At 35.4% G+C, this 16,189-nt stretch overlaps 1 long non-coding RNA gene across 2 annotated transcripts; it reads right to left on the reverse strand.

Annotated features, from left to right (window-relative positions):
* Window positions 1–6,535: 6,535 nt before the first annotated feature.
* Window positions 6,536–14,250, reverse strand: LOC116261328 (uncharacterized). Of its 2 annotated transcripts, XR_004174269.2 has the most exons (5): window positions 13,859–14,250; window positions 12,948–12,986; window positions 12,555–12,618; window positions 11,417–11,473; window positions 6,536–6,770 (listed from the first exon to the last, which is right to left on the reverse strand). It is a non-coding gene; the product is annotated as an uncharacterized LOC116261328 (long non-coding RNA). The 2 variants fall into 2 exon arrangements; XR_007574205.1 differs by having other exon boundaries at window positions 12,555–12,986; window positions 13,827–14,250.
* Window positions 14,251–16,189: the final 1,939 nt, after the last annotated feature.

A 16,189-nucleotide genomic window follows, 5' to 3' on the forward strand; every position in this document is an offset into this window, starting at 1 on the left:
TGCCTAGATGTGCCCATTTTCTAGGGTCTAGGTGCACTAGAGCCTCGTCTCACACCTAGATGAGCTCATTTTCTAATGTCTAGAGCACCAGATCCTTGTCTTACGCTTAGATGCACCCATTTTCTAATGTTTAGGCACACCAAAGCCTCGTTTATGCCTAGATGCACCCATTTTCTAGTGTCTAGGCACACTAGAATCTCGTCTCATGCCTAGATGCACACATTTTTTTCTAATGTCTAAGACACCAGAGCCTCATCTCACACCTAGATATGCCCCTTTCTCGTGCTTAAGCACACACCAGCAATTCAAAGTAAAACATATGAATTTTGAAATGGAGTATCCCAAGAGGACTTGTTTATTGAATTTTAATGTTGCATGAAAAAGAGAAACAATCTCTAACCATTGCTTAAGTAGATCCAAGGAGCAGAAGTCTCGACAAAGTCATAATATGAACCAAGGAAGTAGACTTAATGATTTCAAGAGAATCAAAATTCAGGTAACGTACATCTTCATGTTGATTGGCCTAAGCTATACATCTTCACGAAGGCAGTAAGGCTCTGTATTAGCTTATAGGGTGGTGAGGTATTTCCTCTACATGGTGAAGATTCGCCTAAGCAAATGCAAGCAAAGAGTTCAAGAGCCAAATGACCACAATTTCAAAAGAAAGAATGCGAAAGCAAAAATGAATGAAAAAGAAAAATGACTTCCTGCTTGAATGACTGCAACTGTTTGCAATCAAAAGTTCTTTCGTGAACAACTTGAACTTCCTTGTGGTGTGAAAGTCATTCAATCAATAATTGCTCATTTAAAAAGTTCTCAAAGAAAATGAGAGTCTACCTTCCAAAAGATAATTAAGGGAAATTTGTTCCAAGAACCTCAAAATGCTTTAATTAGAGTTTTTCAATCCTTTTGAAATGTGGGCAAGCCTCAAAAGGGTATCAATCTCACAATAAACATGACTTACCCAAAATGTTGGGTTTTGCATAAGCTTGCCCTAGCGATGCTCCCACTTTCAGAATTTGTCCATCATGGGCACACAATGTCACAATTATCACCCAATTCACAAATTGGGACGTCTTTTCATTAGAATCTTGTACTTTCACAATGTTTACCCAGTTCACACATTTGGGTTCTTTTTTATGATCCTAAACTTTTACAATGTTTGCTCAAACACAAGTACCTTTTATCATCATATTCAGAGGAACATATTTTCACAACTCTCAAATTGAGATATTTCTGATTCTTGCAATGTCAAGATTAATGAAATCTCATAGTGGTCACCCAATAGTCATACTAGTGCATCTCTATTGTTCTAAAGAAGATATTTTCTTAGAACATGTGCAGAACAACTTTCGAAAATCGAGATCTTTTACCTATATTGGGCATTCATTTTCAAATTTGGTGTCTTTTCTTTGCCACTAACCATGGCTTGACACCAGCTTAGTAGCAGAGAGAGGTATCTATAGACACTCCAAATTTTTCATTGTCAAATTGACTATTTACCCCTCTTAATGTTGGTTTTTGTGTTGATTATCTCAAACATATTTGGACTACACAGACCAAGAATCACACAGACACAACCTCATAATCCAAATGTAAGGCAATTGGACCAAGATCACCTAGGCTATCATTAGTCAGAAAAATGATCGTTTTGCCCCTGACCATCTTCTTTTTACCCAAATTTGATCCAATTTTCACGAAATAGCTCTAGAACCCTTGAGAAGGATGTTCTACCATTCCAATTATAAAAATTGTCACATTTGAAAATTACCAGGAGCTTCCACAACCCATTTTTTAGTTCACATTTGGTTGAATTTATCTCAAAATGGCATGTTTCTACTATTTTTCAGCAATTTCTTCACACTAGATCGTCACTATTCTATCCAACTTCATTTTCAAACCTTTGTAGTGTCAACAGACTATTTTCAATGAAAGACCCAATTTTTAGGGCCAAATTTCCATCATAAACCTTCTATTTCCCTCCATTTCAATTGAGATGAGCTCACTAGCCTACTGACTCGCATAATTCTCAGCACGACACCTCGTCAGTACCCTTGGGGCTCACATTAAGGTTTTCTCATTGCTAAGAGAGTATTTTTGAAGTTATTTGCGATGACTCTTCCTATTTTGAGCTCTAGAGAGTTGCCCTAACATCAAAGTCATTTCCCTCACCTTCATTTTGAGTGTCTCACCTGAAATTCTCTCAATCTAGGATTAGTTATGTAACAACTCGACCCATTCTTGGGCTCAAGCCCTTGGTTTGGCAGATTTTGACCCTCCCCATAGCAGTTTCGGCTTCAACCCTAAAAAGGCTAAGAACCAGGACAATCATCTCATTAGTGACCCCCCTTTTTATAAGCCTTTGAAGATCTCTCGCAATCTTCAATACGGGACTAAACTTTTGGAGAGTTACAATCCACCCCCCTTAAGGCACACACGTCCACGCATCTGGGACCCTAAGTCCAAGTGTTGAACCGGCTCTAATACCAGTGTAACAACCCGACCCACTCCTGGGCTCGGGCCCCTGGTTCGGCGGATCCCAACCCGACCCCTAATAGTTTCGGCTCCAACCCTAAAAAGGCTATGAACTAGGACAATCATCTCATTAATGACCCCCCTTTAATAGCCCTTCAAGATCTCTGACAATCTTCAATGCGGGACTAAACTTTTGGGGTGTTACAAGTTAGCTTGCCCAAAACTGGCAACATGTTCTTTAGTGTTAGAATTGACTATCTTTAGCTCAGTTTGGATTAATTCATCCATAATACAGCTCATTTTCTATTTCCACTCATTTCTCCCACATGTTCAGAGCTCTCACTAACAGCTCAAACTTTTGAGCTGAAATTCTCACAATTTGTAATTTAAATTGGTGATTACATCAATGTGATTAAAAACAACTCAATAGAGTATTATTAGATTTGGTTCGGAAAGATCATCCTTCGATCATGTAATTCATCACTACCATCAAGTGCACTAGCTTGTACTAATCTGGACATTGTTACTTGTGCCTTTAGAGCTAATTTTTTATCAATCTGATATTTTGAGTTTCCAAATTGAGCACACCGATGGATTCAACATCACTCGAACAGAGGATTAGTGCATCAATTTCTCACAAACAAGGCTAAAGTCACGGATTCAAACTTTACCCTTCACATTTCCTTTTTACAGCTCGGTTAATTTTGAAATTTATGATTTTCCAAAGACAACTCAAGCCATTTTTCTATGAAAGTTCACATGAGCGCATATTTTTATATTGTCTATGATCTTGCATAGTCTGATGTCCAAGCTAACTCATAGAACTTGGTTTTTGCGTCAAGGTTAAAACTTTTTTTGGCCGTATGTGCATTTAATTTCATAATTTCCTAAGTTGGGAATCACATAAGTGTAACTTAAATATTTCATGCATCAAAACTAAGTCTAGTATGGCTCAAACAGAGCCTGAACCCAGCCTAGAATTAATCAATTTAGTTTGACCTAAAATTGAACCTAGTTGACTTGAATGTGGTTTGAACCTGTGTTCAACCTAGCCCAAACCTAGAGCAAGCTCAGGTCAACCTCCTAGTATTGAGTTTGAACCCATTTGGGCCCAGGTCTTGCGCCTGGATCTCAGATCTTGATTTTAAACTCCAAATCCGCAATCTGGATTTGTAGTCTGCCTTGTTTCATATATAGATCTGATATCTAATATCCAAATTTACTCTTCTTGATTCAGAGCAAGTTCTAAACCTCAGATCTAAATCCATGCTTAGAATGCAAATCAGAATCCAGATCAAGCTTCAGATCTTCAATCAGAAGTCTTGACCTGACCCATCTTGAATGGAATCGATCATGGCTGTCCATCTCAGGGCTGGCCATGGTTTTTCATATTTTTCAAAAGCATATCCTAGGAGTGTCGCCTCTCCTATTTTCTTGTTAATAATTTAAAAAATCAATATTATTACTAAAAAGTGGGCTCTTCATCAAATTTTTAGCCAAATCTCCATCATACATCTATCTTATACATCATCAATCCATGTCTTCATTTTTTCTAAAAAAAACTCTAATTGGACCAATTGGCTATAATCTAACCAAAACTGTTATAAAGGGGCAATGGTGTTGTGCAACCCTTCATTTTTTCCCTTTTTGCATGGTTTCTAAGGTATGCTCTCTCCTCTTCCTCTTATTTTACTTAAAATATTTTTACCTTTTGCTTACTTAAGTTCTTCCCCTTTGTGCATGGTTTCTATGGGTTTCTATGGTCTTTTCAAGAATTGTTCAAGGGTTTAGATGTGGTCTGGCAGGGAGAAAAGAAGGATGAAAAAGGGAAGAAAGAAGGAAGAGAAGGACAAGGGAAGAAGAAAGGAAGAAAGGCACATCTCCCTCTCTATCTCTCTTATGGACTTCACGTAGTCCTTATTTCCTCCCCCCCCCCTCTTCCACGTCCCTTTCTTCATTAGTTTCCTATTTTTCTTACATAAATCACAATGCACATGCACATGCACCTAGTTCATTATTTCCCTGCATATGTATTTGCTATGCTTGATTTAATTTGTGTTTAGTTTAATTTATGTGCTTAGATGTTCTTTTATTTCTTTACTTTTGATACTAATATTATTAGTCGATTGATGCACATGAATAATGTCGTCTCATTTGGGGATTTTCATTAAAAACTAGTTCAAGGTATGTTAAAATTTTAAGCTAGATGTAAATCGGACTTGCTGCTGGAAGCCGGATTTTCACCTAATTTCAAATGACTATATCTCTCAAACCATAAATTGTTTTTACAGTCCAAAAAAAAAACCTGGTTTCGTCTATGCCTCTAGTTTGTGCTTAAAAATTTTCATGTGTTTTCATTAGGATTTATCCTCTCTATCATATCGATTTTATAAACTTCTTTCTATCCCAAATTTCTGACAAAACTAAGTCTTGAAATTTTCTTAGATTAATTAACTCGGTTCTCTTAATCCAGGGGTCCAAATCGAGTTCTGAGAAAACCAAGAGTTTTCTGTAGGTGTCTATTAACCTCACCTAAAATGTGATATAATTTCATGATGATTTGACTCTTTAATTCAAAATTTTGCGTAGATATGTTTTCTGCAACTTTTTGCAAAACTCTATGAAAAATAGGATTTCTGCTCAACTTTCGACAAGCGTTACTTTTTATGTAGTTTCTTTTTTTCAACGATTCTGAATTCTTTCATTTCTATGTTATGTCATGAGTATATCCCAAATTTTCAACCAAAACAAATTTTTCATCTTTTCAAAATGGAGTCACAAAGTAGGGTGCTTGAACAATTCGTTATAGAAAATACTTTTTTTGGCAAATTTACCACTTTCTCATTTAAATTTTTGAAGTTATTTTTCAGATCCATTAGTTGTCATACATTTTATGATATGTAGAGAACCTACGAACCAAATTTTAGATCAAGATGAGTTTTCTAAACCTACTTTATTTCTCTTTGAAATTTGTGCAAAAATTAATATAATAATTATCTTTTCTACAAAATCTCTGTTTTTAAGTTTCTACATCAACTTGTTAGCTCCATAATTCTTTCATCTTTGGGTATTTTCTCATGATTTTGAATTATGTAGATTCTCTGAGGTATGGATAGTCTACAAATAAAATTTTACATTAATACATGTATATTATTCACATTGGTAAAGTTTATGATTTGAACGATTTTCTGTTTTCATGTTTTTCTCCATTGAATTGTTTAACTGCTCATGTTTTTGTGTCTACATCTTTCTGCCCTAGGTTTTTTGAAAATTTTAAATGTGGATGAAATCTTTATATACATAGAGTTAGTATACCAAGTTTATCATTGAACACCATTACATTATCTTTTGCATTCATGCAACATGACTTGTGAAACTGTTTTACATTTTCTGGTACTTGGTCAAATTTATGAGTCTGTTTGAAAGTTTTTATTTCTATAGCAACTTTTCAGGTCAATAACGTTTTCATCTCTCATTATTTTGTGGATATATAAAGTCCTATTGGTTCTCTTTTATGTATAGAATCTACAGTCCAAATTTCAAGTCAATCCAAGTTGTTTAGATATGTTTTGAGTCATGCAAAAGTCATAATGGTAAAACTTTTTGCCGCTATGTTTTTTGCACCGACTTTATTGCTTAATTTGTTTTTTTGGTAAATGGACTTTACTGATTTATCAATTTGAATTAATTTTTTTATATGTGCAGATTCTCCACCCAAAATTTCCAATGAATGTCGTGATACAGATGCTATTTTGTGGCATAATGTCGAAATGCCATAAATGGATGTGTTAAGTGGTGTTCTATTCATGCCACTGAAGAGTTTTTAGTGGCGCTGGGTTTATGCCATAATAAATATTATTAACATGGTGGAGAAGTCATCAAGTGAGCTTTCAGTGACATTGTTGGAAAGTCGGTATTTATCTACTATGGCACAATAAAACCGCCATTGAAGGAACGTTCAGTGGCATTCCTTCAATGCCACTAAGACTATTATGATAAACTAACAATGCAAAAATTATTATTTATCAAACATGATTTTGGTACATATACAAAAGTAAATACATAAAAGAAATTCCTAATAAAATTACATTCCTAACAGAAATTACAAAGCCATTGCCATCCCCTATACATTCTTCACCTAAGAAAATGGATCTGGAATTGCTAAAAATTAACCACCAATGACCAGTCCCTGGTGTCTTCCCTCTATCATTCCCTTATAGCTGGAGTTTGTGGCACATGAAGCTATTCTAAACTGGGCCCTTTTACACTAAGATGTCCATGAATAAAGAAATTAGCTGTAAAAATAGAACACACATATTAGAATGCATATTCTCATGCCTAATATAGCTAGACAAAATAAATGCAGAATTTTTGTTCATTTATATGTCAAATCAACTTCATGTATATCTGCTATGAAGATGAAATTAAGGCTGCCCATAAGAAACTTAGAGCTTACCAGATGAAAAAGGTAGCACTGAAAATGCTAATACTATCGTCATAAATCTTGAAATTTCAGTGTAGGCAGAAAATTTGTCAAGGAGAAGGACTAGGAAGTTGGGTTGTGGAAATGCTAACAATGGTAGCAAGTTCGTTAATAAATCTTCCTCATCATTATCAGCAGTCGCTTTATAGGCACCTATGTGCCATTGGACAACCATCCTTTATTGACCTTCCCAAAGCCACCCTCCCCAAATTTATCCTTCAAAATTCTGTCATTTTCTTTATGTCATTGTATGTGTATCTAGTGGTGGTGTAAGCCCTGTGATCATTCAAAATTTTCTCAATTTTTGCTGGCCGTTTATGGAGTATTTGGAAGCACCCATTTCCAACAGGAGATTTTATTGCACTCGAAGCCCAAAAGGATCGAGTGGAGAACAACAAACATGCTAAGAGTTTTGTTGCAGAAAATAAGTAACAATTTTTCTAGGACTTAGCCAAGTTTTTATTTCCACCTAGTTATGAATTTTCCATCCGATTTTTGTTTTTTAACTTAAACATTTTTGCTTTTTTCGTGGTAAAAGCACAAATTGACGTGGTTAATCATGTGAATCATCATTTTAGGGTTCTAGAATATGCTTATTTGTTTAACAGTTTTCATGCATTGTTAAATTTGCATTATTTCAAATTACTGCATTTAAACTTCAATATATGACTTTAGGGTTTTGAATGACCTTGCGCAATAGGCCCTTCTCATTAAGCTTGATTTATCAAGTGAATGCCCTAATTTGAGTCTGAATTCCATATTATTTTGAAATATCATATCATTCATGCACAAATATGCTTTGTTCTATTTTTATTAATGTGCTTAATTGTGTGCATTCATGTAATGTAATGCATTCATTCACTTCAAAACACACATAGACATGGGTTTTGTATTAATCAAGTCAAGATCATCAGCTATACATGTTGCAATATCCCATGTATATGCTTGACTTGAGTTGATTATATGAAAATATATTTAGAACCATAGTTTTTAAATACACCTTTTCAAATTGGCCTCTTTCAAATCTATTCTTCCAAAAACCTAGATTTACTCATGATTGAGTGCTAATCCTTAGGATTAAACCTACGTAAAACCATAGTCTTCTCTCAATATCTTAATCAAGACTTGATATTGAGTCATCAATTATTTACCTAAGTTTCAACCCTGGTTAGGATGAATCTATACTCTAGTTAGGCTAATGCTAAACCCTAGTCAAGTTAGTCCTAAATCTTAGCCAAGTTAAACCTAACCCTAGATAAGCTCAACCTAGACCCTCACTAGTTTAACCCAAACCCCAATAATGTTGTTTGTGTGAGTCTTGGAGAAATATGATCTAGATCTAAATGAATTGGATATTGGATTTGAGGTCAAGTATGAGATCCAATTTGAATATGATTCGGGTCCAAGAAATCATATTATTGAACTTAAACTTTATGAGAGTTGGATTTAAAGATTGGATTCCATATCAACCTTTTGGACCCAAATCTCATGATAATTTGGATCAAGATTTTGAAACTCTTATTATGGACTTTAGAATCTAAACCCTGCAATTGGATCGTTATACCTCATTTTGGATTCAGATCATGAATTTAGGATTAAAGATCATTTAGGAATTGGCTTCGCACCTCCTAACTAAATCCTAGTCAGGGTATTAATTTAAACTCTCATTACAATGATCCTAAGCCTAAACCACATATCTTGATCAATCACTTTATGTTCGGATCAGTATTAGTTGATGATCTTGGATTTGAACTTTAAATCAAAACCTTCCTAGGTTCTTGTCCAATACTTAGAAGCTAGATCTCATTCATGTATTGAATGTAGTTTCACATGCATTCATATTAGATATGGAAATTACATTTTGCATGGAGCTATAACGATATGGATAATGAACTACGGTACATGGCTCAAGAATTTTCAGTTCATGCTCTCCAATGTCTGATGATCCACTCGAATGTTAAATTCCTCTTATTTTCAAAATTCAAGACTCTTTTTGCATTTAGGTTTGATGACAATCATAATTTGGAATCTTAAACACTTAATCTGGTCATTGATCTAAATACTCCCATTAAAGGCAGTAGGAATAGTCAGTTCTTGTACCAATGAGTCAAGTCCTATCTCTTGTAGGTTCCCATAATGGAAATACAGAGGCAAGTTAATATTTTAATGATTTATTGTTTATCCTATATGAACGGTCATGACATGCAAGATTGTGAAAATTTTGCATCATCAACAAAGAAAGAGATGCACAAGAAACCATGACACCCGAAGATATGTCAGACATGGCCTAAATTATGTACCTCTTGTTATAAACATTTACAAGGGATAAATGAAGAGCATATACAAAACTTGTTGATTTGGATGAGGTCCACTAACTATCAAAATTAATAATACTTATCACATGTGGCATCTACATATAATCTGCATTAACATTTTATTAACAGTTGTTCTATCTTACTTGTTGTGGAAGTGATTTCTTGCTACCTGTTAGTTTTTTGCTTTTTTAACAAATGAATTTGCAATCTGCAGGTGAGGACAATAGCATGTAGAAACTAAATATAAGAGTTAGAATTTTATTTATGTTCAAAGTTGCACATTGTCTTTTCTTTCTTTTTGATATCATTCATAAATGATATCATGCGTGAGCTTTCTGTCACTCTTTCATGGTTTTCTTATGGACATTTTGTGTTCCCTAGCCAGGTTTCCTTACTTTGAGCTAAATTGGGCACAACTGTTCGTACATATCCTTTGTTTGTAGTTAAGGTGGTTTATGAAATTCATGAGCTCAACTTGTTGGTACCGAATATGCATAAATGTACATAAAGTCAATTTGTTATCCTTCTCTATCTTTCTTAGTGAATTTAAGAAGCCCTTAAAGATGAGACACAGATTTTCCCTTGTATTAAAACTTAGTGACACTTACTTTTTCTTGATTTTATGAAAATAATGGCTTGACATATGAGGAAGATACCACAGTGCCTTTTGTTAAAACCATTATTTTGTTGCCTTGACCTCGTTTTCAAATTTTTTACAATTGGAAGGGAAGGCAGTAGGCTAAACCAGTGTAGCTAGGTCTCCTACTGCAGTGAACTCTATTGGTTAAGAAAAATAGGCATCAAGTGGATGGCGCCTTTGAAAGAGAAAATTGGTTTAGTTGTATCTATTTTAGTAACTGGTTAAGTTAGAACTACAAGTGTTGAATGCCACAGACCAATACCAACACCAATAAGCACAACTTGTTTTCCTTTTTCCTTGTATACAAGAACTTGATGAGCCATGTAATGTCTTGTTTGTACTTTGGAATGTTGTGTGGCAGTGTGATTTTTAGTTTCTACTATACATGTATTTGCATCTAAAGAAGTCAGATTCAAAAGTGGATATGATGCAATATAGAAAATATTTTCTGTAAAAGAACCTCTTTAATGAGAAACAATAATCTTAGAATTAATTTTATTAGGTTCTTTTACTAGTTTGAGATGCAGATCTAGCTTGTACGAATAATATACTTTTCCTTTAGAAAATTACTCCTAAGATACTTTTTAATATACACTTAAATGAAAAATTCATGTGGACCATGTCGATGATCTGTCTCAAGTTTAAAAGGATTCTGATTAATCTCCAATTACCTTTTGTTATACATGTTTGATTAGTCATTTTGTTAAATGTTAACTAGTTATCACCAATGCAAGTCATGCTTCAAATCGAAATCAAGATGTTTTGTCCAATCTATGATATCCACATATTGCTTGACATGCATGTCCTGCATTATCATGACTCTGCTCATATGCACATTCAACACCTTGTCATTGCATCTGCACATCAATTTCATGCACATCTTACATCATCATGATTTGGTCCATACCTAGGGATGTCAATTGGATTCAGATCAGATATACCTTTTACCATATCCAATTTTTGGATATTCATATATTCAGATTCGGGCTTGGATTCGAATTCAGATGAAAAAAATATATATACCACATCTGAATCCAACTTTTAAATATGCATCGAAATCCAATCTGAATCCAATTTTTAAGATATATTTAAATCTGATCCAAATCCTAATTTTAAATTATATCTGAATCCGATCCGAATATCACTTTTAAGTTATATCCGAATGTGAACCGAATTGGACTTTTAAGTTATATCTGAATCCATCTGAATCGGATTTATGACTTTTAAACCGTATGCAAATCTGATTTATGTATGAAAAATATACAATAAACACCAAATGAACTATGAAATCCAATCCTAACATCACACTAGCCCAAACTTGACTGGTGATAATTGTCAAACTTATTAAGAGAGAGAGAGAGAGAGAGAGAGATTATATATATATATATATATATATATATATATAATGGTAGGCAAGAATGTTAGTTTATTGATATGAAGACTCCCGAAGAAACTCTTAACGCCGAACAAAATTGCAATATGCAGTAATATAAGTGTACTCACTTGCACAAAAGTTGAAATGGAAAGAAGAGGCTTCTCCCCCACTTTTTGGTGCCTAGACTGCAAAAAGGATAAAATGTTAGTGGTCTACATCCTCAGAAATTAATCAACCATTCTGCCATTTGGTCCAATTAACTCAAAGAAATTAAAATAAAAAAGTGAAACTAGTAAATGCATGCAAATGTCTTTCTTCATTTCCTGTACTGGTATACATTTTAATGACATAAAAAAAAACATCAAAATGACCAGCAAGTTGCTGCACTGGTTCGCCTAGTGCCACAAGATTCATGTCTCAAAGTTCAAAGAGTTCCTTGTACAACTTCCAGCTCCAACATCACAAATCATCAAATCTGGGAACCATCTTTCTGCTCACAGCAGTTGAAAGTCCAGCTTATTATTTTGCAGCAAGTATAAAAGGAATTCTTAGTACCCACTCATTATAATAATATGTCAACTGATATATATTTATAAGCATGTAGAATATTTTGAGAAAGGATGAATTGATGTGGTGGGTGTATGTAGAGGCAGGGTGAGAAAAAGAATTGTGAGTCCCATTCATTATTTTTTATTGTAAAATACTATAACTGGCTCACCATTTTCTTTGCATAAAATTTCACGGAACTCCAACTATGTCTAACAATTACTAGTAAGTTAATTTTTATGGTTTTACACAAGATATTTAAATGCTTCCTGATTAGATGGATAAAAAAGAACGTGTTTGAAGATGGTCATCGCACTTTCGAAGAATGCAAGTACAAGAAGGATAAGCATAAAGAGAAACAAGAAGAAAAGAAAAAAGTCACTCCCACTTGCATAAGAAATGCAATCACAAGCAAAAGATACCAAGTCTCAATTGGAAGACAATTGTTCTTTTAACCACCGAAAGTTCCATTCATTAAGCAGTTTTTTATTAAACAGTAGTCCAATTGGAAAACCAGACAAATCAAAATAAGTTCATATGGATGTAATCAGTAGGCAATTGAGTAATCTATTGTTTAATGAGGTGGGAGGAATGAAGATTAGATACTAAAATTTGACCTAAGCATTAAGTCTTCAGTATATGCAACATGAACCTGTGGATCAGAAGTTGAGATTCACAAAGAAACATAAGTTTAAGGCTTTGAGCTCAAGAATGTGTAACCTTTTCATGCAAATGTCAAGGGAGCCCTAAAATAATGCTGAAGAGACCCAGTTGATACCAATACCTGCAAAATAAGAAGAAACTTTCAGACCCAGTTTTTTTATATTTTCCACATTCTTACCTCATCGTCGGTTGGATATGGCCAAGGTTTTCATAGACTTATACAATGGAAATGCTGGTTTCGAGCATAACTTTAAAAAAACTACTGATCATGGCAATCCTTTGAATGGAAGCCTCTACTCTTCATATTGCATCCGGCCTGCTGCAGTTGCAATTCTATACAATGTAGGGGCATCAGGGAGCTACAACATAGGGTATAGGAAGTCTGATTCACGACTATGATCTTGACAATTAAAATTGAAACATACACCTTAGTGAAATGAAAAAAACAACCTGATATCTCCAACGAGGAGCCAACTCTTCTGCAGCTTCCTGTCAATAAAATAGAACAGGAAAGGGAATGGAAAACACATTAGTCAAACATACAATGTTTGTTTCCCTCTACCTCAACGGCTGAGGGAAGAGGAAAAGTTGAAAAGGAGGCACCAAAACCCCAACAAAAAATCATCAAGAGGCTCTTAAATCTCCTCTGCCTCCCATAGGAATAGTGCATTCTCTCTCTCTCTCTCTCTCTCTCTCTCTCTCTTGGATTACAAAGCACAAAGTGAAGATACCCATTTTGTTGTCATCTCTAGAATGAGCTAGAATCCCTAAGGGGGTGGAGAAGGGGCGGGGTGGGAGTTTTTTTTTTTTTTGGGTGGGTGAGAGATGGGTCCATTTCTGGAGTCGACAGATGGTGTGGTGGAGCAGATCATGAGAAAGGGGCAAGAGGTCCCCGAAGAACTCTTCTTCATATTGTAGGTGATGTAGAGGAACCTTGTGTTCCTACAGAGCAAGCAACAAAAGAGGGAAGCCCTCACGATTCTCGATCTCGAGAGATACCACTCGTTGTGCTTCCTGTCCACCTTCCTCAAGGATTCATGAACAACTTCAACAGGTAAATCATGTTGAAATAATTCTAAAAAATGTTGTGTATGAGGCTTATTTCCAAGTCAGGTTCAGAGTTTGTTATGGGGGCTTGCATGCGTGAATCGTCTTGCCTGATTTGCAATCATAGAAATGTCTAAAAAGGGTATATAAAGTGTACAAAAGTGTAGAATCTTGTGGGTATATCTATATTTCTTCAATTTTTTATCTAGTGTTGATTTGTAACAGAATTGTAGACTTAAGGCCACTATTCAAGTAATGAGAAGATGAGCCTTTTCATCCAACCTTTGCTCTGCTCCGTATTCCTAAGCACATACCCTGTTTTCCACCATTTTTCAAGCTCCTGTCACATGGTATCAGAGCCATGACTTCACACGGACCTGTAGAAATCCCACTAGGTGAATACCCCAAATTCTTCATCGTCTGAACCTGCACCTCATTTTGATCACGGCATAGTGGACAGCTTAAACCCCTTTTTCCTTCACCACTCTGACAACCTAGGAGCGGTGCTGGTCTCCCAAGTTCTCACAGGCGACAACTTCATGATGTGGAGTCACGCTATGGTTATGGCCTTATCTGCGAAAAACAAGCTTTCATTTGTCGATGGCAGTCTACCTTAGCCGAACTTAAACTCACCACACTTCATTCCGTGGAGAAGATGCAATCACATGGTTTTATCCTGGTTGCTCAACTCCATCTCAAAGGAGCTTGCCAATAGTGTAATCTATGCCTCCACTGCTTATGAGGTATGGAATGACCTCAAAGATCGATTTACACAAAGTGTAGCACCACGTAAATATCAGATTAAAGTGTCTTAGTCGTCTTCCTCAGGAAAATATGTCTATAGTTGCTTACTACCAAGTTAAAAGCATTATGGGATGAGTTATCTTCCTATGACGTGTTACCAAAGTGCTCTTGTGGTGCTCTGAAATTGATTGCGGCAAATCGAGTGATCCAGTTTCTAATGGGTCTTAATGACTCATACAAATGCCACTGGGGGGCAAATCCTATTGCTCGACCCCCTGCCATCTGTAGGCAAGATTTTCTCGTTGGTTCTTCAAAAGGAAAAGCAACGAGAAGCAAGAGTCCAATCTAACTTGATTGAGCATGTTGGGTTGACTGCATCTGATGGAGAAGCAAGAAACATCAAAAACTATCATCTGAAGAGGTCACAACAATATTATTGTACCCACTGCCAAATAGCAAGTCACTCAAGGGAGAGATGTTTCAAGCTAAATGGATACCCTCCCAATTTCAAAGGAGGAAAAAAAAAAGAACTGGTACTAATGCTGCAGATGGAGATAAAATGCATTCTAATGCTTCAATATCTGTTGTTACACCTAATCCAAGCAAGGATCAAGCTCCTGTTCTAACTATGGTTGAATACAACAAGTTAAAACAACTTCTTAAAGATCGAACTACTCTTGCGCCACAGCCGTCCAATGGTCAGTTTCATTTTGCAAGTGTGATATATTCATAGTCAGGCACTTGGATCATTGACAGTGGTGCCTATGATCACATGTCATCTTCCCTTAATTTTTTGTCTAATGTTATGCTCTTACAATCACCTTATCCCATAAAACTACCAAATGGAACTGTAGTACATGCTACGCACATTGGTGAAGCCTCTCTACTACCCTCTTTGTTACTAAAAAGTGTTTACTACATTCCAAATTTTCAGTTCAATCTTGTATCAGTAAGTAAACTTGTTTCACTTACTAATTTTCAAGTCATCTTTGGTTCCAACGGTTGCACCTTGCAAGACCTGAATTCTAGGACGATGACTGGACTGGGTAGTTTGAGAGATGGCCTGTTCGCATGTAAGATCTCTAGTCCTTCACATGAATCATTGGCAATAAACTCTAGTCTCAAGCAATCAGATATATGGCATCTTAAACTTGGGCATCCATCACAAGCCAAAAATTATCTATTTTCTCAGCATGAATTTAGCATTAAAATGTGAACATTTTATTGTGATGTATGCAAACTAGCAAAACAGTCTAGATTACCTTTCAATGAAAGTGTCTCTTGTTCAAATCATCCATTTCACATGTTGCATTGTGATATTTGGGGGCCATATTCCCCAGCCTCATTTTCTGAAGCACCCTATTGTATTACCTTGGTTGATGACTATACACTAGAGCAGTGTGGGTTTATTTGATGCAATTTAAGCATGAAACTACTCATCTATTAAAAGATTTTATCAATATGATTGAAAGGAAATATAAAGTTGAGGTTCAAATTATTAGAACTGATAATGGAGTCCAATTTTTTTTCAAGGGAGATGAATGAATTTTTTCACGAAAAAGGCATTGTTCATCAACACCCATGTGTTAACACACTACAACAAAACAGTGTAGTTGAGAGAAAACACCATCACATTTTAGATGTGGCTCGAGCCCTTAAATTCCATTTTGGTTTGCCTCTACATTTTTGGGATGAGTGTGTGTTGACAGCAGTCTATTTAATCAATTGAACCCAACAAGTGCTTTACAAAACAAAACTCTTTATGAAAAAAATATTTTAAAAAAACCCCACGTATTTTCATCTAGGCATCTTAGGTTGTTTGTGTTTTGCAAAAGAACCAAATCCCAAATCTAAATTTGATCAAAGATCACATAGATATGTTTTTCTAGGCTACACATTTG

The sequence above is a fragment of the Nymphaea colorata genome, chromosome 9, assembly GCF_008831285.2.
Source record: "Nymphaea colorata isolate Beijing-Zhang1983 chromosome 9, ASM883128v2, whole genome shotgun sequence".
Lineage (NCBI taxonomy): Eukaryota > Viridiplantae > Streptophyta > Magnoliopsida > Nymphaeales > Nymphaeaceae > Nymphaea > Nymphaea colorata.